The 27226-nt window shown below is 45.7% G+C and overlaps 1 long non-coding RNA gene across 5 annotated transcripts; it reads right to left on the bottom strand.

The window, feature by feature from the left end:
* Window positions 1-7252: 7252 nt before the first annotated feature.
* On the bottom strand, window positions 7253-23495 carry LOC126078228 (uncharacterized). 5 transcript variants are annotated; one of them, XR_007517999.1, is made up of 8 exons: window positions 20994-21091; window positions 20447-20634; window positions 20169-20322; window positions 18606-18830; window positions 18396-18525; window positions 17776-18070; window positions 11123-16163; window positions 7253-9947 (listed from the first exon to the last, which is right to left on the bottom strand). It is a non-coding gene; the product is annotated as an uncharacterized LOC126078228 (long non-coding RNA). The 5 variants fall into 5 exon arrangements; XR_007517998.1 differs by lacking the exons at window positions 7253-9947; window positions 20994-21091 and adding an exon at window positions 23407-23495 and having other exon boundaries at window positions 10111-16163; XR_007517997.1 differs by lacking the exon at window positions 7253-9947 and having other exon boundaries at window positions 10111-16163.
* Window positions 23496-27226: the final 3731 nt, after the last annotated feature.

Here is a 27226-nt window from a genome sequence, read left to right as displayed (position 1 = left end):
CACATCTTTCTCCCGTAGAGCAGCTTGTGGGTTCCAACTGCTGAACTTTCCATTAGTAGCTGAGTGCTTAACCACTATGCCACCAGTGCTCCTGGATTACTGCTAGCACTGTCTTAAAAATACATGAACACTAAATCCGCTCACTACTCACACCACTACTGCTTCTGTCCTAGAACCATGGCCTCTACACCAGGACACTGGCTGGGCCTTCCAGCTCCACTCCCTGTTGACCCTCGTGCCCTGCTGTCCGTGACCCGCACGACGGACATGATCTTTTTCTATGTGAATTACAACATATCCCCAACACTAAAAATCACATAGCACTCCAGTGTGTTCCTCTTCCAGTAATCTGTTGCCATTGAGTCAACTCTAACTCATGGCAACCCCTTATGTGTCAGAGTAGAACCGTACTCCATAGGGTTCTCAATTGCTGATTTTTCAGAAGTACATCCCTATATCTTTCTTCCTAGGTGCCTCTGGGTGGACTCGAACTACCAACTCTTTGGTTAGCAGCCCAACACCTTAACCCATTGCATCACACAGGGAGTTCCCTTCTTAGGCACAATGAAATTGCAACCCCACCATTTTCTACAAGCCCCTCTGACTACTCTGGCCTCACCCACCACTCTCAGCCTAGCTCTCTCACCTCTATGAGCTCTGGTCTCTTGACATGGTCAGTCCTGTCTCAGGGCATCTGTGCCTGCTGACTCTCCCCAGTACACCTCCCCTCCCCAGGTATTCACATATCTCCTCCCCACCTATGCTGGCCTCTGCTCAAATATCCACAGGTCAAATCCTCAGAAAGACCTTCCCTAACCACCCGGTCTGAAATATCACTGCTGCCATCTGCTCCACCACCAATCTTCTAGCCTGGCATAGTTTTCTCCAAGACAGTTACCATTAACATTATAATAAACGTGTTTATATATTGTGTGTCTCTATCATTGAAATACAGGTAGTCCCCAATTTTCAATGTTTTTGAGTTACGACAAACCCCACTTGTGACTGCCTTTTTTTTTTTTTTTTTACTTCTTATCATTAGTAAAATGTACTACATACAAAGTTACAGAAACTCTTAGTAATTTTCTGACTAGAAATGCCATCTCCATTCCCGGGGTAATACAGATGACACAGGAGCTTCTGCAAGTGGAGTTGTAAGCCAATGTCATCTGCTTTTTATGGACATATGTAATGTTTTATGATGTATATATTTAAATATATCTGTAAGTGTATATGTAATGTTTCCAATCCCCAAAGACAAATAAATCAGATTTATAAAAATACTAATAATAAAAGGCAATAATAATGAAAATTATTCTAAAAAATGAAGTATCTGATTTACGTCAGAACTGACTTACAATGGAGTCCTAGGAACAGAACTCCATTGTAAGTCAGGGACTACACATACATGTACCTTGACACATAAATAGCTCTGGTGGAGCAGTGGTTAAAGGCTCAGCTGTTAACTAAAAAACCGGTTATTCAAATCCACCAGTTGCTCCATGGGAGAAAGATGTGACACTGGGCTTCCATAAAGATTACGGGCTTCAAAACCAAATGCAGACAGTTCTACTCTGTCTTGTAGGGTGGCTATAAGTTGAAATCAACTCAAAGGCAATAGGTGAGATACAAACCTTGTCAGGTTGTCACCTCTGTATCCCTGACACCCCATGGCCACTTCGTGCATGGACTCAGCAAGTAAGCCTTGTGGTCCTGGGCAAAGGCTGACTGACACCATCAATCAAATCACCTGGCCCAAGTGTTGTGGGCAGCCATGGATGTGCCTGGTAGGCATCACTTCCAGATCCTTCTGGGAGTCAGGCTTCCACTCGCTCCCTTTCCTTTGGTTCAGGCCAGCTGTCCTCCAAGTGAGACTCACTGACCTGCAGCATTATGGCATCTGGAAAATTAGCAGAAATGCACATTTTTGCCATTGCCCCATGCCCAACCAGACTGTCTAGAGGTGGAGTCCAGGATTCTGTGCTCTAACAAGCTCTTTGGTGACCTTTATGATAAAGTGTGACAACTACTGGCCTCAGGCACTCCCTGGTGCCATAGGTGTGAGTCAGGGAGAGTGAAGCAGCCTATTTGCTCTTCCAGGCTTTCAGGGCAGCTCTTCTCAGACTGTGATGGGCACCGTGACCCCCCTGGAGCTTCTTAAAATGCAGATCCTGATTCCAGAGGGTGGAAAAGGGCCTGAGATTGTTTTTCTAACAAGCTTCCAAGTTGTTTTGTTCATTGTTGTTTATTGAAGTATTTGGTTCATATGAAAAATGCAGGTATCATAATGCAGCAGGCGGAGTTCCCATAGATTGGACACACCACGGAAGCAGTTTCCAGGTCAGAGACAGAGCATTTCTAGTGCCCACAAGATTGATCCAGCCTCTCCTGAGCCACCCCTCGTGGTTGTCTACTTTGCGGAGATGTCTGGGTTAAACATTATTTTCTTATGGTGATAATATACATAAAACTTACACCAACTCAACAATTTCTACCTATACAGTTCACTGACATTGATTACATTCTTCAAGTTGTGTAACCATTCTTGCGATATCCTTTTCCAAATCATTTTATCACCATTAACTCACTGCCCCATAAGCAAAAACTCCCCCTTCCCCCTCCTTCCCATCCCTGGTAACCAGTGATAATCTTTGGTTTCTATATATTTGCTTATTTCATGTTTAAGTGAGATAACACAGTATTTGTCATTTGGGGATTGATGTATTTCACTCAGCAGGATGTTGTCAATGTTCATCCATGTTGTGGCATGCATCAGGACTTCATTCCTCTTTATGGCTGTGTAATAGTCCATTGTGGGTGTATACCACATTTTGTTTATCCATTCATCTCGTAAGGGACATTTCAGTTGTTTCCACCTTTTGGCAATTGTGAAATGTGCTGCAATGGACATTGGGGTACAGGTTTCTGTTTGTGTGACTGCCTTCATTCGTCTGGGTGTGTACCCAGGATTGGGATTGCTGGGTCAGATAGTAGTTCTGTGTTCCCAAGTGGTGTCAATCTGCTATTGCTTAGACCACACTGGGGCCATGGTAGTGTTTTCATTCTTCAGTATCTCATATCTGGGATATGTTATTAATCTTTTTCCCTAGGGCACATCTCCTTGGCAAATGGCCTCAGGTAACTTTGGAGAAGCGTGAGGGAGATTCAGGATTTACAGGCTACACCTTCTTCACCTACAGACATGGGCAGAGACACGCTTCCTTGTTCCCTGGGCAAAGAAGTTCTTTCTTCACTTTGCTGCGAGTGGAGCCTTTCTAGGGCCCAGCACCACTCAAAACATCGTTTTACACTCTCCTCCTCTAATGGGCCCATTTGGATTTTCATTCCTAGTCCCTGCCCTGACAGTCATTCACACAGCTGCTCAGGTGTCAGTGTCCCAGCTCCCCTTCAGGGCAGGTGGGAATGTGAGGAACCAGATAGTCATGACTCTCTGAGTGCAAGCATCATGCATCATACAGGGCTGGACGCAGGGACCCTGAATAACATGGAGGAAACTGTTAATAGGTGTGGTGTAGATACCCGAAACTCTTAGTCACAACATAAAAATGGAAATTAGACTGTGTCTGGTGGCTCCATGGAAGAAAAGCCTGGCAAGCTGCTTCCATAAAGATTACAGCCAAGAAAACCGTTTCAAACTGTTCTCTGTAACACATGGGGTCACCATGAGTTGGAATAGACCAGACGGCAACAGGTTTTGTTTTTTGGTTTCCTCTTGCTTAATCCAACCCTCCACTTACCAATAACTATTTTAGTGTTTATATACTTCCAAAGGTATTTGCATTAAAATAGAGTCATATAAACCATATCATATAAATTATACATCTTTTTTATATAACACTACCACATGGATAGCTTGCCAATTAAAAGTATATAGATTTATGTCAACTTTTCTTTAAAATCACATAGTATTTCATTTTATGGCTGAATATATGCTCTAAGGCATGTAACTAAATCCTTGGTAAGTGACATTTTTATCGCTTCCAGATTTTCAATAGTGTATGTAGGGATGTAATAAAAATCTACATATTGGTATCTGGGTCGGCAAATTATATACTATCACTCTAGTTAGTGAAGTTGGTTATTTTCATCATTAATTGGTAATACTTATTTCTTGATTCTGTGAATTTGGTGTTAATATGCTTTGCTTGTTTTTCTAGTGGAGTTGTGTTAATTTCCTATTGATATTTGAGCATATGGAAACATTTTTGAAAATAAATTATGAATTCCATTATGGCAAGTTTAACGCTAGTAATTTTTACACAGATGTTGACTATCATTTAAATCATTACTTAAAAATGACTTTTTTTAAATCCCAATTTGTGTCCAAACAACCTTTGCAGAATCTGTTCCACTGCTCTGGGCTTCAGAATAAAGAACATGCACATTCAGATTCCATGTTCCCCTAATTAATGGTTGGTGACTGTGGGTAAGTTCCTCTACGTTTCTGTGCTTCACAAGCTATACTGATCCCACGGGGCCCTGATGAAGATGCTTGGAGTTATAGTACACAAACCACAAAGACCAGTGCCTGATATGTGGTAGGAGCTCAGATCTGGTGTTGGTTGATGTGATTTTGGAGGGTGGTAGTCATTTTGAACGTCCCCTAAACACCCACCTTTCTCCAAATATGTCATGTGTTTCTGTGGTATGGGCTTTTTCTCATACTGGCTCCTTGGCCTGGATCTCCTTTTTCTGAATTTCAAAATAAAATCATCCCACATTGTTCAGGAAAAGACAAGCACCTTAGCTCCTAGGCAGAAATGGTAGAAGGAACCATTGGATAGACAGATATCTAAGTACACAGATGGTAATTCTGCTTATACTGGCAGGGTGTCTATCAAGAACTCAGTGCCTAAATAATACACTATGGCCAAGTGGGATTCGAACCAGGTATGCAAGAATGCTTCAACATTAGAAATCAATTACTGTAATCCATCACATAAATAAAATGAAAGAAAAGAATCACATGATCATATCAATCAATGAAGAATGGCATTTGATAAAGTCCAATACCCATTCCTGATAAAAACTCTCAGCAAAATAGGAATAAAAGGGAAATTCCTCAACATAATAACCAACATCTATACAAAGCCAACTGCTGACATCATTCTCAATGGAAAAAGGTTGAAAGCATTCCCCCTGAGAAGAGGAAAAGACAAGGATGCCCTTTAATGCCACTCCTGTCTACCAGTGTGCTTGAAGTTCTACCTAGTGCAATAAGGCAAGAAAAAGAAAGGGCATCCAAATCGGATAGTGGCATAGTGGTTAAGAGATCAACTGCCAACGAAAAGGTGGGCAGTTCAAATCCACTGGCTGCTCCTTGGAAACCCTGTGCGGCAGTTCTACTGTGTCCTATGGGTTGCTATGAGTCGGAATCGACTTGAAGGCAACAAGTTTTTCTTTTTTTTTAATTGGAAAGGAAGAAGTAAAACTATCCCTGTTTTTAGATAATATGATATTATACATAGAGAACCCCAAAGATTGCACAAGAAAACTACTATAACTACTAGATTCAGCAGAATAGCAGAATACAAAATCAACACACAAAAATCAGTTGGATTCCTATACACCAACAAAGAGAACTTCAAAAAGGAAGTCAAGAAAACAATACCATTTATAATCGCCCCTAAAAAATGAAATACTTAGGAGTAAATGTAACCAGGGACGTACAAGACCTATGCATTAGAAAACTACAAAACACTACTGCAAGAAACCAAAAGAGATCTACATAAATGGAAAACCATACCGCACTCATGGATAGGAAGACTCAACATTGTGAAATATCAATTCAACCCAAAGCCATCTACAGATAAAATGCAATCCCCGTCCAAATACCAGCAGCATTCTTTAACATGATGGAAAAACTTCTCACTAACTTCATATAGAAAGGAAAGAGGCTCCCAATAAGTAAAGCGTTATTGAAAACGAAGAACAAAGTAGGAGGCCTCACACTACCTGATGTTAGAATCTACTGTACAGCCACAGTAGTCAGAACAGCCTGGTGCTGGTACAATGACAAATAGGCCAATGAAACAAAATTGAGAACCCAGGCATAAATCTATTCACCTACAGTCAGCCCTCCTCTCCCTTATTGGATGGAGGGTGAACTTCAGGATTCACTTCATTACTGGGCTAAAAGGGTGTCCAGGGGCCATACTCTTGGGATTTCTCCGGTCTCAGTCAGGCCAATAAGTCTGGTCTTTTTTTATGAGTTAGAATTTTGTTCTACATTTATCTCTAGCTTTGCCTGGGACCCTCTCTTGTGATCCCTGTCAGAGCATTCAGTGGTGGTAGTTGGGCACCATCTAGTTGTACTGGACTCAGTCTTTTAATCCTTTGGACTAATTAGTCCTTTGGACTAATCTTCAGTTTTTAGTTAAAAGGGTGTCCAGGAACCATAATCTCAGGGGCTTTTTCAGTCTCTGTCAGACCAGTAAGTCTGGTCTTTTTTGTGTGTGAATTTGAAGTTTGTTCTACACTTTTTACCAGCTGTGTTCTCTATTGTGATCCCTACCAGAGCAGTCAGTGGTGGATCTGAGCCAGGGCCATCCCGAGTGCACTGTTTTGAGGGGCCCGACAGTGGATGGAGACAACTCATCTAATCAGATTTCTCTATTGAGTAGTAAAATGCTTTCTGTACCCAAACACTGCAGGACACTTGGTTGGGTTGTTTCTCATTAAAAAAAAAAAAAATTGTACCAAGTAGTAGAATTAAAATAAATCTCTTATTATAGAAGTTTTTTTTAGCTAATAAATGAAGAAGGAATGAGAGACTGAGAATAACACTCTTTTGTAACCCGTAATGAATTAGTGGATTTAGCCATTAAAAAGCAGTGACAGTAAACAGTCCCCCTCCAAAAACAAAAGGAAAAAGAGAGAACCAGAAATGAAGTATTTCTTGGTGGAAGAACATAAAACCACAAATGAAGTACCCTTGTCAAAAATAAATTAATTAATTCAACCTGAATATGATCAAGCCTCTATACTCAACTATGAATCTATAGGAAATACAGAGGTTAGAGAGACAGATTAAACCACACTTTGGGGATTGAATCGGCAAAATCAAATCTATGGGAAACTACAGGGCACTTAAATTTCAGGAGAAGAAAAGAGATAAAGGAAGAATAAAAGGGAACAAAAGATACATTTTTAAAGGTGAACGAAACTACAACTTTGAATAATGAAAGTATAAGATAGAGCAAAGAAGTGGTTATCATAAAAGACAGGAAATCCTTTTATTTGAGGGAGGGAAAATGTTATGATTGAGATGTGGCAAATGTGAGGACTTCTGGAAACAAAAGTTCCATCTTTTCGGTGGTTAACAGGTGTTATGGATTGAATTGGGTCCCCCCAGAATATGTATTGTAAATCCTAACTCCTATTCCTGTGATTATAATCCAGTTTCAAAATGGGTTTTCTTTGTTATGTTCACAGGCCCTATCAGTGTAGAACGTGTTTTTAGCCAACCACCTTTGACATAAAAAGTGCAGATTAGGACAGAGAAGTAAACAGAGATAGGGGAAGATAGATGCCATGCCACATGAAGATCACCAAGGAGCCAAGGAATAGAAGCTGAAAAGAGACAAGGACTTTCCCCTAGAGCTGACAGAGACAGAATGCCTTCCCCTGGAGCCAGCGCCCTGAATTCAAACTTCTATCCTTCTAAACTAACAGAAAAAAAAATTTATGTTTGTTAAAGCCACCCACCTGTATTTCTGTTACAGCAGCACTAGATAACTAAGACAACAGGTGTGTTTGCCTTTTGTTAAAGACACAGTGTTTTTGTTAGGTTCTTTTTTCGGGGGGAGGGAGGGGATCTGTTTTTTTTTTTACAATGAAAAAGCTACTGTAAAATCAAATAAGTAATGGGCTATGGTTTCTGTTTTACACAAAGCCTCCTACACACCCTCCTCTTAGAGCCCTAAAATCCACCAGAGTAATTGTAGCCTAAGACCCCATGGCAGGACTATCTCATTCTAGGTATGTCTCAGGCACCTGAGGAAATGTTCATGGTCTATTCCTTGAGGTCTAGATGACCTAACACACAGCTGAGGGAGAAGTCTTACCTGCATCTCCATGCTCTTGTGCCATTAGTGTTGAGGCGGCAGGTCCTCATCACTCAAGCATATCTTATCATATCTCAGACCTTCCTCTCAGTATAAGTGAGGGTTGGCCCTTCCCCTGAACATGGTAATGGTCTCTCCAGAGGTAGAGATGACACCATTCCTTAGCCAACATAGCTGCGTCTCAGGCCTTTTCTACTTTACAGGAAAATGGAGCCAGACCTCGTGTCTCATAAAGAAATTCACAAGGACATAAGAAGGTCAGTTGATCTCAAGGTTGTGTAAGAATTGGGTAAAGAAAGACCACCAACCACAGGGGGTCAATGCTGCACCACTCCCATTCCCAGGAAATGGAGTAAAAGGGCTGAATTTGGTGGTGGGGAGAGAGATACTACTAGATTCCAAGTAAAAATCCCCCTGTCCTTGCCTATCTGGTTCTCCCTCCACTCTCAACTGTAAAAAAGGACTGTCTTCTCCTCACCTCACTAGTCAGGGTCTGCTTGAACAGAAAAAGTGATGAGATCTCCAGGTTCACTAGGTCAGGGTTTATTGTGCAGACAGTAAAATGAAATAAAAATTCTAATGAATAATATAGAAAAATAAAGTAACCCATACTTAGCAAATGTTCACAAGGTATTTACACCATTGAAGTTTCCTTCTCAAAGTGTGAGCACAGCTGCAGATATGCCTTTTCTGTTGGGTCAGGACACTTGGGTAGAATAAACTAGGAAGGAACCAGAATCACACAAGAAGGGCACAAGGGTGAAGAGCTACAGGGGTGAGGGACTTGGTGTCCCAGGCCTACCATACTGAGGGATTACTCTCAACTCTGGGCACGTCTATTCTTTGATTCTTTTTGTAATGACAGTTGCACTCAAAGTGCAGGACACTGAGACACCAAGAATGGTGTCTTGGTGTTACATGATCACTTTTTTTTTTCTTCTAAATTTTAATTGTTTTGTTGTTGTTGCTGAGAATATACAAAGCAAAACATACACCAATTCAACAGTTTCTACAGGTACCATTCAGTGACATTGATTGCATTCTCCGAGTTGTGCAGCCATTCCCACCCTCCTTTTCTGAGTTGTTTCTCCCCCATTAACATAAACTCACTGCCCCTTAGGTTCCTATTTAATCTTTCTAGTTGCTGTTGTCAGTCTGATTCCATGTATAGTTCTTAAAAGGCATAATGCTCAAGGCATCCATTTTTCACTAGTTAAGTTAAACTTGGAAACTCTATGGGGCAGTTCTACTCTGTCCTATAGGGTCGCTATGAGTCAGATATCGACTCGACGGCAGTGAGTGTTGGGTTATATTTCAGTTTAAGGTTTAAAGATTATATCAGAGCAATAGTTTCAGGGGTCCATCGCCCCTCCAAGACTCCAGAAAGTCTACAAAAAAAACTAAACCAAACCCAGTGCTGTTGAGTCGATTCCGACTCATAGCGACCCTATAGGACAGAGTAGAACTGCCCCATAGAGTTTCCAAGGAGCGCCTGACGGATTTGAACTGCCGACCCTTTGGTTGGCAGCCGTAGTACTTAACCACTAAGCCACCAGAGTTTCCACAAAGTCCACAGTGAGAATTTAAAATTTCATTCTAAATTTCCCCCCTTTAGATCAGGGCTCTTTGATGGAATCTTTGATCAAGATGTTCAGCAGTGGTAGCTGGGCACCATCCAGTTCTTCTGGTCACATGGCAAAGAAGGCAGTTGTTCATGGAGGTAATTAGCCACACATTCCATATCCTCCTCCTATTCCTGATTCTCCTTCTTCCTCTGTTGCTCCAGGTGAATAGAGACCACCTGTTGTGGTGTGAATGGCCGCTTGCAAGCTTTCAATACCCCAGGCACTTCACAATTAACTAGGTAGAACGGAAGCACTAAACACATTATTAGGCCAATTAACTGGAATGTCCCATGAAACCATGACCCTAAAACCTCCAAACAAAGAGCCAAATCCCATGGGGTGTTTGCTTATACTTACCAATTAGTCCCCTCAGCTGCTACTCTCTTTGTTGTTGCTGTAAATATATCTATCACACAATTTCTGCCAATTTAACTTTTTAAAGGTGCACAACTTATTGACAGCAATTACAATAATTGGCTGTGCAACCCTACCCTTAATCAATGCAATTTTTTCTTCACCATTAAGATACCTTTTCCCACATCCTCCTGCCCCACTCAATCACTTTATTCACCATTAAATGCAGGGTCAAATAGTGATCCAATATATTTCCCTACTTTTCTTGGAGGTGGCATTGCTCAACTATCTAAACAAGACATAGACTGGCCCAACTGGCAACTGGGTGGATGTACCAGATGTTGTGAAGACTTGCAGCTGAGTCTTGGAGAACTGAGGAGAGGGGATGTTTCCATGACTTTATCAGTTCAAGGCAGAGAATGGGGGCCAATAGTGACATCCAATTAAGATAGTCTCAAGGAGGCTTTGTGTTGCTATGATAATGAAACTTCCAGAGTAAGATGAGCTAGAAGTGTCCTGGCGATACGGTTTCAAAAATCAGTGGATGAAAACTACATGAATCACAATGATGCAATCCACAATCTTTCTGTTGTGCATGGGGTTGCTGTGAATCAGGGTCCTACCTGACCTCAGCTAGCAACAATAGTAATACCTAAGCACGACAAAAAAAAAAAAAAACTGCTCTCTAAGTTTTAGAAATTCATCACAAGCAAGCAAGCGTGATTTGTAACAAAAGAGCATTTAGCTAAAAATTTACAGGTGTTACATGTTCTTCTTTGCCTTTACAGATGTGGATATTCTCATGGATAGGCCACAAAGACCTTAACATACCTGCTTAATGATGCCTCCCACGTGCTGGAAAAGAGCCAAGCAAATAAGGTTGGAAGAGATATATAGTGAGATAAATGTTCATGATTGTTGACTTGGGTAACAATAACTCATGATATTAATCTTGCTGATTTTGTTGCTGGTAAAAATATTCTAAGATAGAAAGACATAGAAATAGATATATAGCTTAGAGGGAAAAAGACACAAGTCATGTTCTGTCAATCTCACCTGGTTTCCGTGAGAAGAAAAATGATTTCAGAGTGTCATCAGGGATATAGATCACCCTCACTCCATGATGGGTCTTCCAAAAATACAGGCACAGACATTGGCTGTACAAGAATTTCTGGGAAAGCGTGTTGTGAAAAAACTTCAGACAATACTATGGGGTCTTAAGGGTTGAGGGTAGAGAATCTAACTTGCTCTCTCCTCCTTCACCACACATCCTAGCAGAAGCTAACTGCAAGGGTTCCCCACTGAGAACTTAAGGCAGGGACACAGGGGCTTAGCTAGGCTTGTGGGGAGGGTAGGCAAGGCAATCATCTGCAAAAGTGGGCTTAGGGTGAATATCACAACCTTAACCTTTCCTCCATTCCTTCTGGTCTCAATTCCTGTGATACAGGTCAGGCAGGAAACATTGAGCCTGATGTAAGGCTGATTAAAATTGAGGCCCAAGTGAATGGAGTAAGGCTCTGAATCACAAACTAAGTTAAAGGAGGAGGAGACCAAGGTCAGGGACCCCTAAATCTTGTCAGTTCAGTTTTCTAGGCTGACAAGAATTGGAGTCACACCTGACACCCAGCTGCTGTTCTATCCTTCTCCATGGGGGAAAAAAAAATTTCACAAAATCAATGAACCAAGAGCCCAATGCCCTAACCACACTTGTAACTGGGCTGGTGGAAGGAAGAAGGGAAGGATACATAAAAAAAAAAAAAAAAAAAAATACAGTCCCTTACCTTGGAATATCTCAGAGTCCTATCTTCTCATTTCCAGGTGTCCAGGTTGCTCCTCACCTATACTCTCTGAATGTGAAGTTGTTGTCTTCCTCCAAATGCCAATTGTCACAGCAACAAGTACAGTAACAGTAGTATAAATCTCTACTATTTCCCAAAACTGTGGGCAGCCCTGAAATGAAACTTTTACATTGTAAATGCCTGAGCCCTGTGTTTTCTCAAGGGAAGAAATAAACATATGAAGCAAAATTCTGAGGGAAAATAATTTCAGGCATAGAATTCTGTACTCAGCCAAGCTATTAATCAAGCAGAACAATTATTATAGACATTTTTGAAGCATGCAAACATACCTTGTATATATATACTACCACAAGAAGTCTTAAAAGCTTGAGAGGGGCCACACAAGATACAACAATTTGGTCTCTATTCATCTGGAACAGCAGAGCAAGGAGACCCAGAATTTGGAGAAGGAAATAGGCTGCAGGGTTAATTGCCTCCATAAACTGCTACCTTCATTACCATGAGACCAGAAGAAATGGATGGTGCCCAGTTACCTTTACTGAACATATTGATCAAGGACCCAATAGATTGATCCTAATCAAAAGGAGGGAAAGCATGGAACAGAACTTCAGACTCATATGGAAACCTGACTCAGTGGATTCATTGAGACTGGGCAAATCCCCAAATCACACTCGTGGATGGCTTTAACAAAGAAAAGTTTATTTCCTCACAGTAAAGTAGGCTAAAAGTCCAAATTCAGGGAATCAGCTCCAGGGGAAGGGTTTCTCTCTTTGTTGCCCTTCTCATCAATCTTCCCCCGGACTAGGAGCTTCTCTACACAGGGACCCTGGGTGCAAAGGATGTGCTCTGCTCCTGGTGCTTTTTTCTTGGTGGTATGAGGTCCCCAACTCTCTGCTAGCTTCCCTTTCCTTTTATCTCTTGTAAGATAAAAGGTGGTGTAGGCCACGCCCCAGAGAAACTCCCTTTACATTAGATCAGGAATGTGACCTTAGTAAGGGTGTTACAATCCCACCCTAATCTTCTTTAACATAAAATTACAATCACAAAATGGAGGACGACCACACAATACTGGGAATCATGGCCTAACCAAGCTGCCACATATTTTTCGAGGACACATTTCAATCCATGACACTAATGCCTAAAAATAACCTTTAAACCTTGAACTGAAACTATCCCATGAAGCCATCATTATACTAAACAACATTTTATTTAGACCTATTAATAAAGAATGTTTGCTTCTAGCTAGCGCTCTTATAAAGAATTATCTAGATGAGTGTAACCTGACAACAGTCAATCTAAAGCACAGATGAAAGCTTTAAGGGGCAGACAGCCTAAAGTAATGGTGAAGAAAAAAATGTGGGTAGAGATTTAAGAATGGTGACACAATGTGAAGTATGTAACCAATGTCATTGAGCTGGTCACGTATGAATTCTGAATGGACACGTTTCATTATATATATTGCCACCAAAAATAAATACAATATAAATAAGCTACCAAAATATTAATTCTGCCAAAAATCTGAAAGGGTGTAAAAGAAGAGAAAGACATAGGACACAGACAACTAGACACAACACAGGAGAGAGACAAGGAGAGATGCTTGCTACTCCAAGTGTGATCCTCAGACCAGCAAGCTTCAGCATTGCCTGAAACTGGTTGGAAAAGTAGGCTCACAGGCCCCACTCCCGACATTTTCAGTCTACAATTTAGTAGGATCCCAGGTGACTCCATAACATAAAAGCACTCTCCCAGGGGGTGGGGGAAGGACATCCCAGGAAGGTGGAAGGACACGCTCTGCTCATGGCTCTTCTTGCTTGGTAGTAATGAGGTGCCTCTCCTCTCAGCTCACTTCTCTATTTTACATCTCAAAAGTGATTGATTCAAAATACAACCTAATCCTGTAAATTGTGTCCAGCTTCATTAACATAACTGCCTCTAATCCTCCCTCACTAACATCATAAGCCAAAAACAAAAAGCCAAACCCATTGCCAATCAAGCTGATTCCAGCTCATAGAGCCCCTATAAGACAGAGTAGAACTGCCCCCTAGAGTTTCCAAGGAGCAGCTGGTGGATTCAAACTGCCAACCTTTTGGTTAACAGACAAGCTCTTAAACACTACACCAGCAGGGCTCCATTAATATCATAGAGGTTAGTATTTACAACACATAGGTAATTACATCAGATCACAAAATGGAGAACAACCACACAATACTGGGAATCATGGCCTAGCCAAGTAGACACATATTTTGGGGGGACACGATTCAATCCATAATACATATCATGGGATTTGGTGTCTTGTTCCGGAGGTTTAGAGTCATGGTTTCATTGGACATCTCAGTTAACTCGCCTAATATTGTGTTTGTGCTTCTGTTCAATCTCCTAGTTCGGGTATTGTGCCTAGGGTCTTAAAAGGTTGCAAACGGCCACCCAAAGTAAAACAATTGGTCTCCATTGTTTGCAGCACCAGAGGAAGAACGAGAATTAAGAATAGGAGGAAAACTGGAATGTGTGGCTACTTGCCTCCATGAACAACTGCCTCCTCTGCTATGAGACCAGAGGACTGGATGGTGCCCAGCTACTATTACTGAATATTTTGAACAAAGATTCTCTAACAGAATCCGGATCAAAAGGGAGAAAATGCAGAACAGGATTTAAAATCTCATGGAATCCAGATTTCTGGAGCCATAGAGGCTGGATGATCCCTGAAACTATTGCCCTGAGATAATCTTTAAACCTTAAACAAAAAAATATCTCCTCCAGTCTTCTAAAAAACAAACAATAGCTTGACTTAACTAGTAAAGAGTGTCTACCTTGAGCACTGATCTCTTTTAAGAACTATCTATATGGGATCAAATTGACAACAGCAATTTGAAAGATTAAATAGGAAACTCAGAGGGCAATGAGTTCATGTCAAGGAAGGAAGAAAAACTCAGAAAAGGAGGGTAAGAGCCCAAGCCCAAGCCACTAGCACTGAGTTGATTCTGATTCACAGCGACACTATAAGATAGAGTACAACTGCTCCATAGAGTTTCTGAGGCTGTAAATTGTTAAAGAAACAGACTGCCATATCTTTCTCCTGCAGAGCAGTTGGTGGGTTCAAACCTCCGACCTTCCAGTTAATAGCTGAGTGCTTTAGCCACTGTGCCCCAAGGGCCCAAAATTGTTGAATTTTTAAATTATACATAAAAAAAAACAAAAAAAACCATGCAGCAGTTCTACTTTCCACACATGGGGTCATCATGAGTCAGTACTGACTTGATAGCAACTAACAACAACAATTTATGATAATAATTACAAAAGTCTATGCATCCAAAAGGAGAATGGAAAACACCAAAGACTCAAGGTAATTATGAGACCAAGAGACAGAAAGGGCTACATAAACCAGAGACTACATCAGCCTGAGACCAGAAGAACTAGATGGTGCCCAGCTACAATTGATGACTGCCCTGACAGGGAACACAACAGAGAGCCCCTGAGGAAGTGGGAGAGCAGTGGGATGCAGACCCCAAATTCTCATCAAAAGACCAGACTTAATGGTCTGACTGAGGCTGGAATGACCCCAGAGGTCATGGTCTACAGACCTTCTGTTAGCCTAAGACAGGAACCATTCCTGAAGCCAACTCTTCAGACAGGGATTGGACTGGACTATGGGATAGAAAGTGATACTGGTGAGGAATGAGCTTCTTGGATCAAGTAGACACATGAGACTATGTTGGCACCTTCTGTCTGAAGGGAAGATGAGAGGGTAGAGGGCGTCAGAAGCTGGCTGAATGGACATGAAAAGTGAGAGTGGAGGGAAGGAGTGTGCTGTCTCAATAAAAAATAAGGGGAGAGCAATTAGGAGTATATAGCAAGGTGTTTATAAATTTCTGTATGAGACTCTGACTTGATTTGTAAACTTTCACTTAAATCACAATAAAAATTAAAAAAAAAAAAAAAAGCCTATGCATCCACAGGTGAATCAGCACACTCAGGAGCTGACAGCAGAGACTGAGAGCCCAGCTGCCCAACACCATTTGGTCTACTGGCACCTTCTGGTATCCATCCATGTGTTGTAACTCCACTTGCTCTGGAGACAAAGGGCAAATGGAAAACCATCAAGAGAAATCAGTGAGTGTTCAACTGTTACAGAACAGTTTCTAATCGCTCAGAACTTCTTCTTGCTCTCTCCAAAAATGGATTCTGCCTTGTCCTCAGGAAAGAGACGCTCCACTTTCTTATGCCTCTCACCCCACTTTTCCAGCCTTTACTAGTTTCCTCCCATCATGACAGCAACACTGTCACTTGTCCCTGCTTGTCACCTAGAAGTGAAAAGGTGGCAAGACAAAAAGACAAGATCAAGACATGGAAACCCAGTGCCCTCCCTCCTCTCAAGCCCCACTCACCCCCTGACAGAGTGAACAAGGCCCCAACTCCTTGTTCTTTGAGGCCTTGGCACGGGTTACAAACGCAATTCATTCTCTCCTTTAATTCTCCACTCTCTTCACCTGCAGAAGCTCATACACACAAGTGCCCATCCCTGCTTCACTGACCCTGCTCAAATACAGGCACCGACCACCACCTGCAGCTCAGCACCTCTCTACCTCCTACCCCTGCCACTCTCTGAGCCAGCAGCTCCTAGCAGGAGGGCCCATCAGGAGGCTCAGGTGACCAGAAGATTCATCAAGAAAAATGTGGCCAACACAGGGTCTGTAACTGCCCTGACCCAGGGGCACCCCTTGCTTGCAGAGACCCCACCTTCCCCTGCACCTGCCAGGCTCTCAAGCTGCACTGAGGTCTTCTTGCTATTGACCATTTCACACGGCCATAGGAAACACAGCCACACCCCAAGTCCAGCTGCTTGGCTGAAATGGCCAGGCCTCCCTGTCCCTGTTCCTCACAGGGATCTGACCAGGCCACTGCCCACAGGGGACCTTCTCAATGCAGAAGAGGGGAATTCTTGAGACCCCTCAGCCTGAGGCTGTGTCTCCCCACCCTCTAAGCCTGGGGTCTCGCTGCAAGGGCTCTCCACATGTAAATTCCTGCTTCCTTTAAAATGTTGGAAGATCAGTACTAGAGGAAATGCTATATTCATAAAACCATTATTGGATATCAAAATTTAATGCAGGACTTTTGAGAAATTAGCACATGCTTGTCACACTTTTTTCCTGACAAATGCCCCCACTTACATGGAGGCAATACTTTCTGCCCCACAAGGAACCCACACTGCAGTTGAGAGCAGGGGCAACAACGGGCCTGCACTGCCACCACCTGGTACAACATGGATGGATCCCTTTGCAGTGAGGGAGGAGACTCACTGTCCAAGATTGCCCAGGAACAAGGAACAAACTGTGATGAAATTGCGTTCAAGGAGAAGTCAGTGCTGCTGTCTCCCTCCCACTGGTCACACAGAAGCGGTAGAAGCAGCAGAAAGACACCCCACCCTCTCATGGCTTCATGAATCACATTTGCTTTTTTGCAGTAAGATAAACTTTCTGTTTTCTCTCTTTCTTTCTCCTCAAGCAATCTGATTATCGGGGAAAGCATTTTGGCCATCCCTTATTCCACATTTACAGGACAGTGACCATCACAAGAGAGCAGAACTGGCTCAAGGAGGAGAGAGCTCAGGCCAAATGACCTAGTAAAGAGACACTGCGGACTGTCACCCAGACGGATGGACAGGAAACCCTCAGAGACAGGACAACACCAAACACCATAGCTCCCCTGAGGATGGGCTGGTTCCTCTTCCCAAACAGTAGGGTTCATCACTCATGTCCTCTCCACATCATCCACGAGAAAGCAGCAAGAACATGAAGACGTGTGATGGGGACTTGAAAAGAGCACAGGACAGGAGTTGGACAGAGAAAACCAAACACAGGACTCAGGTCTGCAGGAGGGATCTGAGGAGCTACCAAATGCACAGAAGACGCCCACCTGTGCTCAAGGCTCAAATGTCTGCTCTAAGTGGGGGCTCCCCAGGGAGCTTCAGGCAGGAGGCTCAGGGGTCTTTTTCTTGTTTCCTCATGAGGACTGGAGACACTTGGAGGGAGAGGCAGACATGGACTAGAGTCATCACATTTCATCCATATTCCTGTAAGAAATAACGACTCCCACCTCACCAGATCATAAACTCTTGCACTATTTGTTCCCTCTGATTCCATAATCATCCAAGGTCTTGTCGATCAGCTCAGGCTTCACCATACATCCTGTCTGGGCTATGCCTGGGAGCCTGGGAGATGGAGAGAGAAAGGTGGGAGCACAGAGGGAAGCCCCGGCTCCCCACCTGCCCCCCCAAACCAGGTAGCAAGAGGCCCAGGCTGGACATTAGGGAACCCTGGCCTCACCCTGGCTTTGGGCAGCGCTGAGGGATGTTGATGAACCTGTGGTTCCCACTTCCCCTCCCAAATACCCCAGCTTTCATCTCCTGTTACACTCTAGTGAGAGTGAGAAGGCGTGTCCTCTCCACCCCTATCTGTACAGCAGGAGATGTAAGGGAACCCCACTTCCTGGCAGGGCCCTTCCCATCCCCAACTCACACTACACAGTTTTCTCACCTGGGTCTTCTGCTTCTGGCTCGCCTCCTCCTCTTGCAGCATCAAAGGACAACATTAATAACACTAATAATGACAGCAGCAACAATACCAGGAATGATCGGCCATAAACTGTCTTGTACCAAGGTCCATCCTGAAAAAGAACCTCATTACCCACTGGCCCCCCAGGCCCACAAGCCTTCTATCCTTTCCTCCACCCTGGTCCTTGATTACCAAGTTGCAGCCTCTTCTGGGACCACCCATGTTCACCACAGGTCACAGGGTGTGTACTCTTCTTCCTGCTGTGTACCACATAGCAGCTGTCCCTCTGCTCCTCTTCTCAAGGGAGTCTTGTGGACACCCTGGTCATGTAGGCCCCATTCACACCAGATAGGACATCCCCAGGCTCCTCGTTGTCCTCCATGGCCTTGCGGTGAGTCACATTCACTGCTGGGGGCACTGGGAGGGGAGAGGGCAGAACCAGTGAGGCACATGGCCAAGCCCTGCCTCCAAGTCTAAAGAAGATAGAACAGCACTGGTCCTCTCCATGTTTTCTGCTCTGGCCTGAAGCCACATTCACCCATCAACGCTCATGCTTCATACTGCTCACAAGTCTATTTGGGACCATGGAACCCCAATTACTTAGTTTGGCAGCAGGATGGGGCCTCAGTTTGTAGCCTCACTCTCGGGATCCACAAGTTGATGTTGGGGAGGGAAAATGACTAGGGGGTCTCCTGGGTCATGAGAGCTAGGGGGAACTCTCCAGGCCGAGCTAGGCTGGGAGCCAGATGGGAGTAGCCCCAAGGCTCTGAGACCCCCATGGACAAAAGGCAATGTCTCTTGACTAACTCTCACTTTCCCAAGTTCAGTTTTCTGTCTAAGGGCCCTCTGCTTTCCTTTATGTTGACACTGGACAGGTCATTCCCCACCCATCTGTGCGTCTTTACCCAGTGGCTTTAAGAGGATGAGCAACTCGGAACACAATGTGCCAACAAGACATGTAAGGATCCCATAAGACACTGATGGTTTCCCTCAGGTAATGCAGAGTGAGGAGAACCCAGAGCACAGCAGGGAAGATGAAGGCCCTGCCCCTGCATCAGTACCTGTTTGCTCCTTGAAGCTCATCCAGGATTTTAGATATTTCTGTAATTTTCCACAAATATCTCCCTGCACACAGGGACCATAATCGTTGCTTTTGTCCCTATCTTCATCCTAGATATTCTTGATTTCCGTACCCAAGGTGTGGGCCAAGGACAGGGGCACCGTCCATGTCTGGATCTCCGGGTGACAGAAGAGGAAGGTCTCCCCGTCATGGAAGAAACCCCAGAAGCCCCTGCCTTGTCATCTTCCTGGATCTCATAGCCCATCACCTGCTGGAGGGAATGCAAGCCTGCCCCCACCCAGCAGTCACTTCTCCATCCCCTGGGCCACTCTGCCTTACCCACCCATGGCGAGAGACTCCAGCTCAGAGGGCCTCTCTTTGCTCCCCTCCTTCTCTCCCTGGAGGTGGCTGAGAGACAATACACCTCCCAGTTGAATTCCATAGACTCCCATCCCTGTCACCCACATCCCCAACTAAATCCAATGGAAAGAGACAAGTCCCCACTTCTCTGCCCCAAATCCTCCAGGAAAAGTCCCCCTCTTCATTCTCACCTTCTTGCTGGCCAGGAAAGGCCATGATTTCTGCCAAAATTGTTCTGAACTCCATCCCCATGTCTGTCAAGTTCATGGTCTCTGTGTCCCAAGTCTCAGCTCCCAGGTGAGCTTCTGCCCATGCCCCCCTGGTCTCTGTCTTACCTGTCTCACTGTCATAGTGCAGGAAAGACTTTTCATCCAAATGCCCCACAGCTAGGATTCACGGTTGCACAGATCCATCCTTGGAGACCACCATGATGTCATCGCGAAGAGTGTGGAGTTCTGGGAAGGAGGAAACCATAGATGAAACTTCTTCCTAGAAATAAAAAGAACTTTTATTATCCACTGGGCCACCTCCATCCACAAGTCTTATATCCTCTCCTCCACCCTAACCCCTGACTACCAGGGTCAGGGCTCCCTCCAGGATCACTCGTGCTCACCACAGGTCACAGAGTGTGTACTGTTCTTCCCGCTGTGTTCCACATGGCAGTTGTACCTCTGCTCCTCTCACTGAGGAAGTCTTGTGGACAACTGTGTCTCATAGGTCCCATTTCCATCAGATAGGACACCTCTAGGATCCTTGATGCCCTCCATGACCTCGTGCGGGTCACTTTCACTGCGGAGGGCCCTGGGAAGGGAGAGGACAGAACCAGTGAGTCACGTACCAAGCCCTGCCTCCAAGTCTAAGAGAGACAGAACAGAGCTGGTCCTCTGCACGTTTTCTGCTCTGGCCTGAAGCCACATTAGCCCACTAGCTGTCAGATTCAATAGAAGGTTCTGTTATTCTGACTTCCTAAAGATGCAAAAATAGACACGTACAAAGAGACATGAACAAAGATTTCAAATGCAAAGGGAATAGGGAAGAGAACTAAGAGGAAGGAAGGGGAGGGGAGTTAGGGAATGGAAGAAGGGGGAATGAAGATAGACAAACATATAGGACAGGTGCCAGGGGAGGGAGGCCCGGGCTACCTAAGGGTATAGGAATACCTGGGTGAGATCTCTGGGACAGGAGTGAAAGCCAGAGGTGGGAGGAAGGTCCTGCCAAAGGAGACAGAGTGGCAGTGAAGGGCCCAGGGCCTGGCGGATCCATGGCCTGCAGTGCTGGGGTGCAAATGGGGGTTAAGGTTAGAAGGACAGCTAGGGCCTATTGCCTCTGGTGAAGGCTCAACAAGGACAAGTGGGGGGCAAGGAAGGGTGTGGCAGCAAGGTAGGAGGTGGCCTGGGTTGTAGCCCCATGTGTCACAGGGTTAGTACCCTTGAATCAGGGCTGGGATCAGTATGCCTAGGGGAATAAAGTTGGGGCCTTGACCCAAGTGGAAGAAGGAATGGTGAGGCCCCAGATAGCATGCTGGATGGATCAACAGTGACCCTGGGGGGTGTCAGAGGTCTCAAAGTGTTGAGCAGTGTGCTCAAGGGGAGTATGAGGTACAAAAGAGGGGTAAGAGCACTGGCCTGAAAAGAGAGAACTTCAATGCCCAAGGCAGGTGGGCAAAATGCACAAGCTGCGTGGTGGAAGAGGTATAGGGCTGTGCCAGTGTTAGTGGAAGAAGGTTAGGGCACACACAAAAGATGACAGGGTTAAAAAACCATCCCATCACAGGAGAAGGGTGGAGAAAGCCCATTGTGGGAGCTGCTGGGGTCAGAGAAGAAAGAGGGAGGGTGACAGCCAAGGAGCTGGGCAGCTGGACCAAGAGCACTGTGGGGTCTGGGGAAGAGAGGGAGGCAGGAGGGTGAGAGGAACAGGGAAGATGGTGGTGAAGGCCCAGGATTGGGGAGGGACACATGGGGCAGGGATGGCACTGGTGGAACTTGGGTTGGGGTGAGATCAAGTGAGGAGGGGTGCTCTGGGGTGAAGGCCAATGTGGAGTGGGGTGGTGATTACAAGGGTCCCATGGGAGTGGGCTTGTGAGAGATGTGAACTTGGTGAGTGCCTAAGAAGGTGGCAAGGTCCCATGCGAGGAGATGTGCAGAGAGATTAGGTAGGGAGGGGGTCCACATCTGTGGGCTGGAGAGAGGAGGCCACAAAGGGTTAGGTTTGGGATGAAGGCATGGGGAAAAGGTGGCTCCAGACCAAGTCCCATGGTGGCAGAAGGCCATGAGCAGATACCTGAACAGGTGAAGAACCAAAAAACCAAACCCATTGCCATCGAGTTGATTCTAACTCATAGTGACAAGGAGGGTGAAAATGCCAGGAATGGGGAGGCTCAGACTAGGGGCTGCACACTGTTCTTGAGGCCCAATGATTGTTAGCTCAGGGCTCCCTGGGGTGAGGCTTCAAGTGGGTGGGGATGGAGGGATCCAGCTGGGCAAAGGACACCACCAGAAAGTTACAGTGAAAGAAAGAGGGGAGAAATGGCCCACAGAAGAGGAGGGGGAGGAACCTGCAGTAGGAGAGGGAGGAGATGAGAGTGAGGACACTAGAAATGGATCAGAGAACTGAAGAAAGGAGGAGACAGCAAGGAGAGGGGAGGGCAGGGGGTACAAGAAACGGGGGTGGAGAGAGATGCTGGGGACACAGACATAGGAGAAAATCAGAGTGGGGAGTGGGGGAGAATCAAGAGGGGAGAGGGTCCAGAAGAACAGGAGGCCAGGGGAGAGGTAGAGGTGAGGGTACACACCACAGAAGTCTCCAAAAGAATCTCTTGGCCCTTGAAGCCTTCAGAGTCTAAAGTGCCTCATCTAAGAGTCAGGAGCAGCCTGTTGTTCTCACAGCAGGGGGAAGAGTGGTTCAGACCTGGGGTCCCCACATGAGCTTGTGGTCCCTCATCAAAGGTTGGCCCCCGACCCCGGGTACTGAGAAACCCACGAGTGGCGCTTGGATCCTTCTTGTTAGCTAAAGCGAGAAGAGGAAAGGTGTCTGACCGGAGTTTCATCAGTGCATCTGACCTGAGCGGGGTGCTGTGTGACTGCGGCCGGAGATGCCATCACGCACAGAGTAGAAAGTGGTCTCCTGAGCCTCAGACAGCCAAGAGCCGCACATATCATTCAAAGGGGCAAACCAGGAGGTGGTCAGGGCCCCAGGGGCATCAGATTGGGTCGCCCGAAAAGGAAGAGGGCACGAAGGCATGGCAGCGGCCAGGATGAGAGAGCAGGTGTAGCCAGGACACCAGAACAGATGGGGGGAGGGAGCAGAGAGGCGGGGAGGTGGATGCGAGACCCCAAGGAGGGCCAAAAGATTCAGAAAAACCGAACGCGGTGCGCTAACTGGCTGCTTGCAGCCCCATCCCAGCCCACAGTCACCGCACCAGAGATCCGCTGGGACGGGAGAGACGCTGCCGTGACTCTCAATGAAACCCTCCCGGAGCTCGACTGAGGACCTCAAGAAACCCCACTCATCAGCTGCAGTACCCATGGGTGGGAAAAGGGCAGCCCCGAAAAGGGCCCGGGGGTGGCAGCCCACCTGCATCACAGCCAAGTCAGCCGCAGGCCCCAGCAGAGGCCCACTTCCGCGAGCTGGAACGGCGGTTAAAAGCAGTGGGTGAGCTTCCCCCCACGCCCAGGAGGGGGTGGGACTACACTTGTGGATTCAGAATTGAAAGTTCTACCAAGTAAACCTAATCAAGGGGAGGGGCCAAGAACTCGGAAACGTGCAGCAGGGTGCAGAACAAAGTCAGATGCAGTAAGGTACCGGAGGCGGTGGGACCCTTGTGGCGCAATGTTAAGCCCTCGGCTGCTAACAAAAAGGTCGCTGGTTTGAACCCACCCAGTGGCTCCGCAGGAGGAGGACCGGCGTTCTGCTTCGGTAAAGATTACAGCCAAGAAGACCCTGTGTGGGAGTTGTAGTCTGTCATACGGACTCGCTGTGAGTTGAAGTCGACTTGATGGCACCCAACAACAGCAACAACAGTAGAACTATGAGACAATAAATGTCTGTTCTTATAAGCCACCCAACTTAAGGTACTTTAGTGCAGCAGCCCTAGGAACTTACTCAGGGACTCTCTTAAATTTAGAAAGAAAGAACAACAACAAAAAAGAAAAGAACCAGAGGCGAGAAGACCCTGCAGTTTCAGACTCTCCAGGTAGGTTAGATCTGTGGGGACTCAAAACCAAAAACCAAACCCACCACCATAGAGTCGATTCCGACTCATAACGACCCTATAGGACAGAGTAAAACTGCCCCATAGAGTTTCCAAGGAACGCCTGGTGAATTCGAACTGCCGACCTCTTGGTTAGCAGCTGTAGCTCTTAACCACTATACCACCAGAGTTTTAGAAGCTAAATGGTGCAAGGACAGCACTGAGCAGTTTAGGGTTCTGGCCCAATCCCAGAAGTGCATCCAGGTCACCGCCACCTTCCCAGAAAAGGTGACTCCCCACCTGCAGAGTACCGCTGGTCTCCCCAAACTCCACCCCACAAGCCTCACTCTTGCTTTATCATCCAGGACTAACTTGGAGAGAGGCAACTGCATTGACATTCTCCCAACACACCCACCCTCAACCAGGCATAGCCTGACTGACGACGTCACCACCAACCACCAATTTGCAGATTTCAGCCACCCCTGCCTTTCAGAAGCACCTTCCACAGTTGAGTAAGTCATACTCCAAACTCCCTTAGATATGTCAGCCACTATAATCCCCTCCTTCTCCTTCCAGTGATTCTCAGATCCAGCCAGTTTTCTTGCTTCGGGTCACATCCTGTAAATGTCTGCGCTCACCCAGGGTGGCCTGCCTCTTCAGCCCCTGGTGATCATAAGCCCAATGATGTGACTCAATGTCCACGAAAACACAAACCTCTCTGCAGGCTCCTGTCCCTCTTCCAGTCCCTCTTCAGGACATCTGTGTGTCCAGAAACCACTGCCCTCAAACCCAGCAGGTCTTCAGAGAAACCCTGCCTGTCCCAGCACACCAGTCTCTCCCTCCCATCATCACGCCCTTATCAGCATCACCATCCTGAATCCCTTCTAACTCCTAGCTCTCTCCTGTCTCTCATGTACTCAGAGTGAGCTCCTCCACCCCTTTTCCAATCCCACTGGCACCACCCAAGTCCAGGCGTTCATGTTCCTTCAGCTTAGAATACTGCCCAGGCTTCCTAAACTCCATTCCCACACCCACATAAAACCTTGAGGCCACAAAACCACTACAGCTTCCTGTCTCCTGAATTTAACACATAATACCTTATTCTACCACCCAAAGCCCAGCACAGCTGCATCAACCTGCTATCTGGCATCACCCACCATTTCTCTGATGACATCATCCCTAGTTTCCTGTCAAAATGGATTCCCCCAGTCTTACCTTGTCCCACCAGGATGCCACTGCTCAAGTAGTCTCCTGCCATGGAATGCCCTCACTTCTGTCTTGAGACCCATCGTCAGACATCTGTATACTCTTAATGATCATCCTGATTAGATAGTGGTGATGGCTGCACACCTTGTGAATATACTAAAAACCACTGAATTGTACACTTTCACATGGGATTTTATAAAGGGGAATGGTGTAGCTTACGAATTACATCTTAATAATATTGTCATCCTAAAGCTGCCTTCCCCTGAAAGTTTTGCCTTATCCCCACACACCCCTCCTGGTTGGAACATCTGGTCAATGGTCCTCAAAAGTGCCTGTTTATTAGAACCACTTGAGGACTTTTCATATCCTTATGTTCAGCCACGGGGCACAGGAAGCCGAGCTCCCCACAGACTTTAGTCACCACCATTGGGTCCAGAAAGAAAACAAACCATTCATCACCAGGGCTTGTGTAACCCAGGACACAGCTGTGTCAGTCTCCCAGACTGCTCTTTTTCTCCTTTGCTGGGATGGAAGTCACTGGGAGGACTGAAGTCCACCATCACCACACTCTGGCCAAAAGAAAATAAAAACTTTTGACTGACGATCCGAACAGAATAACTGCGCTTTTGGGGGCAGAGGACAAGCTCCTTTTTACTTTCTAGTCCTCAAACCGAATGTGCCTGGGTTTTGAGGGTGAGAAAATGCAGATCTTGCCAGTTCCGGGGGATTTCTGGTTCCTGGGGTCCTATCCGAATTATGTTTGATTTAAAACCTAGCACCCCGGTTGATTCCCAGGCACGTGAGTAGGAAAATGCTGCTCCCAACCTGCTTTCTCCCCTGGGCCCCACCCTGCACTCTGAGAGACCCAGAAACACCTCCTGTACCCTCGCATCACCCCAGAAGAGACAGTGCCGCCTCTGGGCCGTCCTGTTTGAAACGGGGACTTGGCCAGCCCGGTCAAAGAGCTACAACTAAGATCCTGTGAACAGTCCACCATCAGTGAGAATCCTAATTTCCTCCCTGAGTGATTTCCATCAGAGACTGAAAGACTTTCGCTGACACGGTTTGATAGTAGTGGCCTTACTGCCTAGGAAACCCCTGGGGCAACTCTATTCTGTCATATAGGGTCGCTATGAGTCGGAATCCACTAGAGGGCACAAAACAACAATAGCACTTTATGGTTACAAAGTCCCCTGGCTGACACCTCTCTGAGCCTCTCCAATGTCTCTCCCTGGCCTGGTCTGAGGTGAGCCCAGTCACGTGTGAGGGTACAGTGGGGAGGAAATACAAAGGAGAAAATGGAAAAGGGGAAGATGAGGGAAGGTGTTCGTGAAAGGGAGAGGAGAGGAAGGAAGAGGGAGAAAAAGGATAAAAGAAAAAATAAAAAAAGGAAGGAAGAGAGAAGAAAAGTGGGAAATGGTAGCAAATGCAGGCTGGGAGGGGTCTGCAGACCACCCTTTCTCCAGTGTCCCTCCCAGGACACAGTGACCCACTTAAGTCTCCAGGGCATGTTTTAAACCCTTAGAGACCCCCTTACTGCAGAACAGACTACAGCTTTCTCCCCTTTATTATATTTAAAACAAAAACTATTTTAAGCAAAAAACAAGTAGGAAGTGCGACAAAGTTTGTTTCCATTATTACAACTCCAAAGCCTTTTGAGAATACCAAATATTGTATTTCATAGTATTTCTGTTTGTAAGGTAATTACAAGCCCAAGAGACAGAAAGGGCCACTTAAACATAAACACATAAACCAGAGACTACATCAGCCTGAGACCAGAAGAACTAGGTGGTACCCACCTACAACTGATGACTGCCCTGACAGGGAACACAACAGAGAACCCCTGAGGGATCGGAAGAGCAGTGGGATGCAGACCTCTAATTCTCATATAAAGATCAGACTTAATGGTCTGGCTGAGACTAGAAGGACCCTGGTTGTCATGGTCCCCAGACCTTCTGTTAGCCTAAGACAGGAACCATTCCCAAAACCAACTCCTCT

Source organism: Elephas maximus, chromosome 1 (assembly GCF_024166365.1).
Source record: "Elephas maximus indicus isolate mEleMax1 chromosome 1, mEleMax1 primary haplotype, whole genome shotgun sequence".
NCBI classification, from domain to species: domain Eukaryota; kingdom Metazoa; phylum Chordata; class Mammalia; order Proboscidea; family Elephantidae; genus Elephas; species Elephas maximus.
Note: the sequence above shows the minus strand (reverse complement) of the source record. Positions and strands in the feature narration are given on the sequence as shown.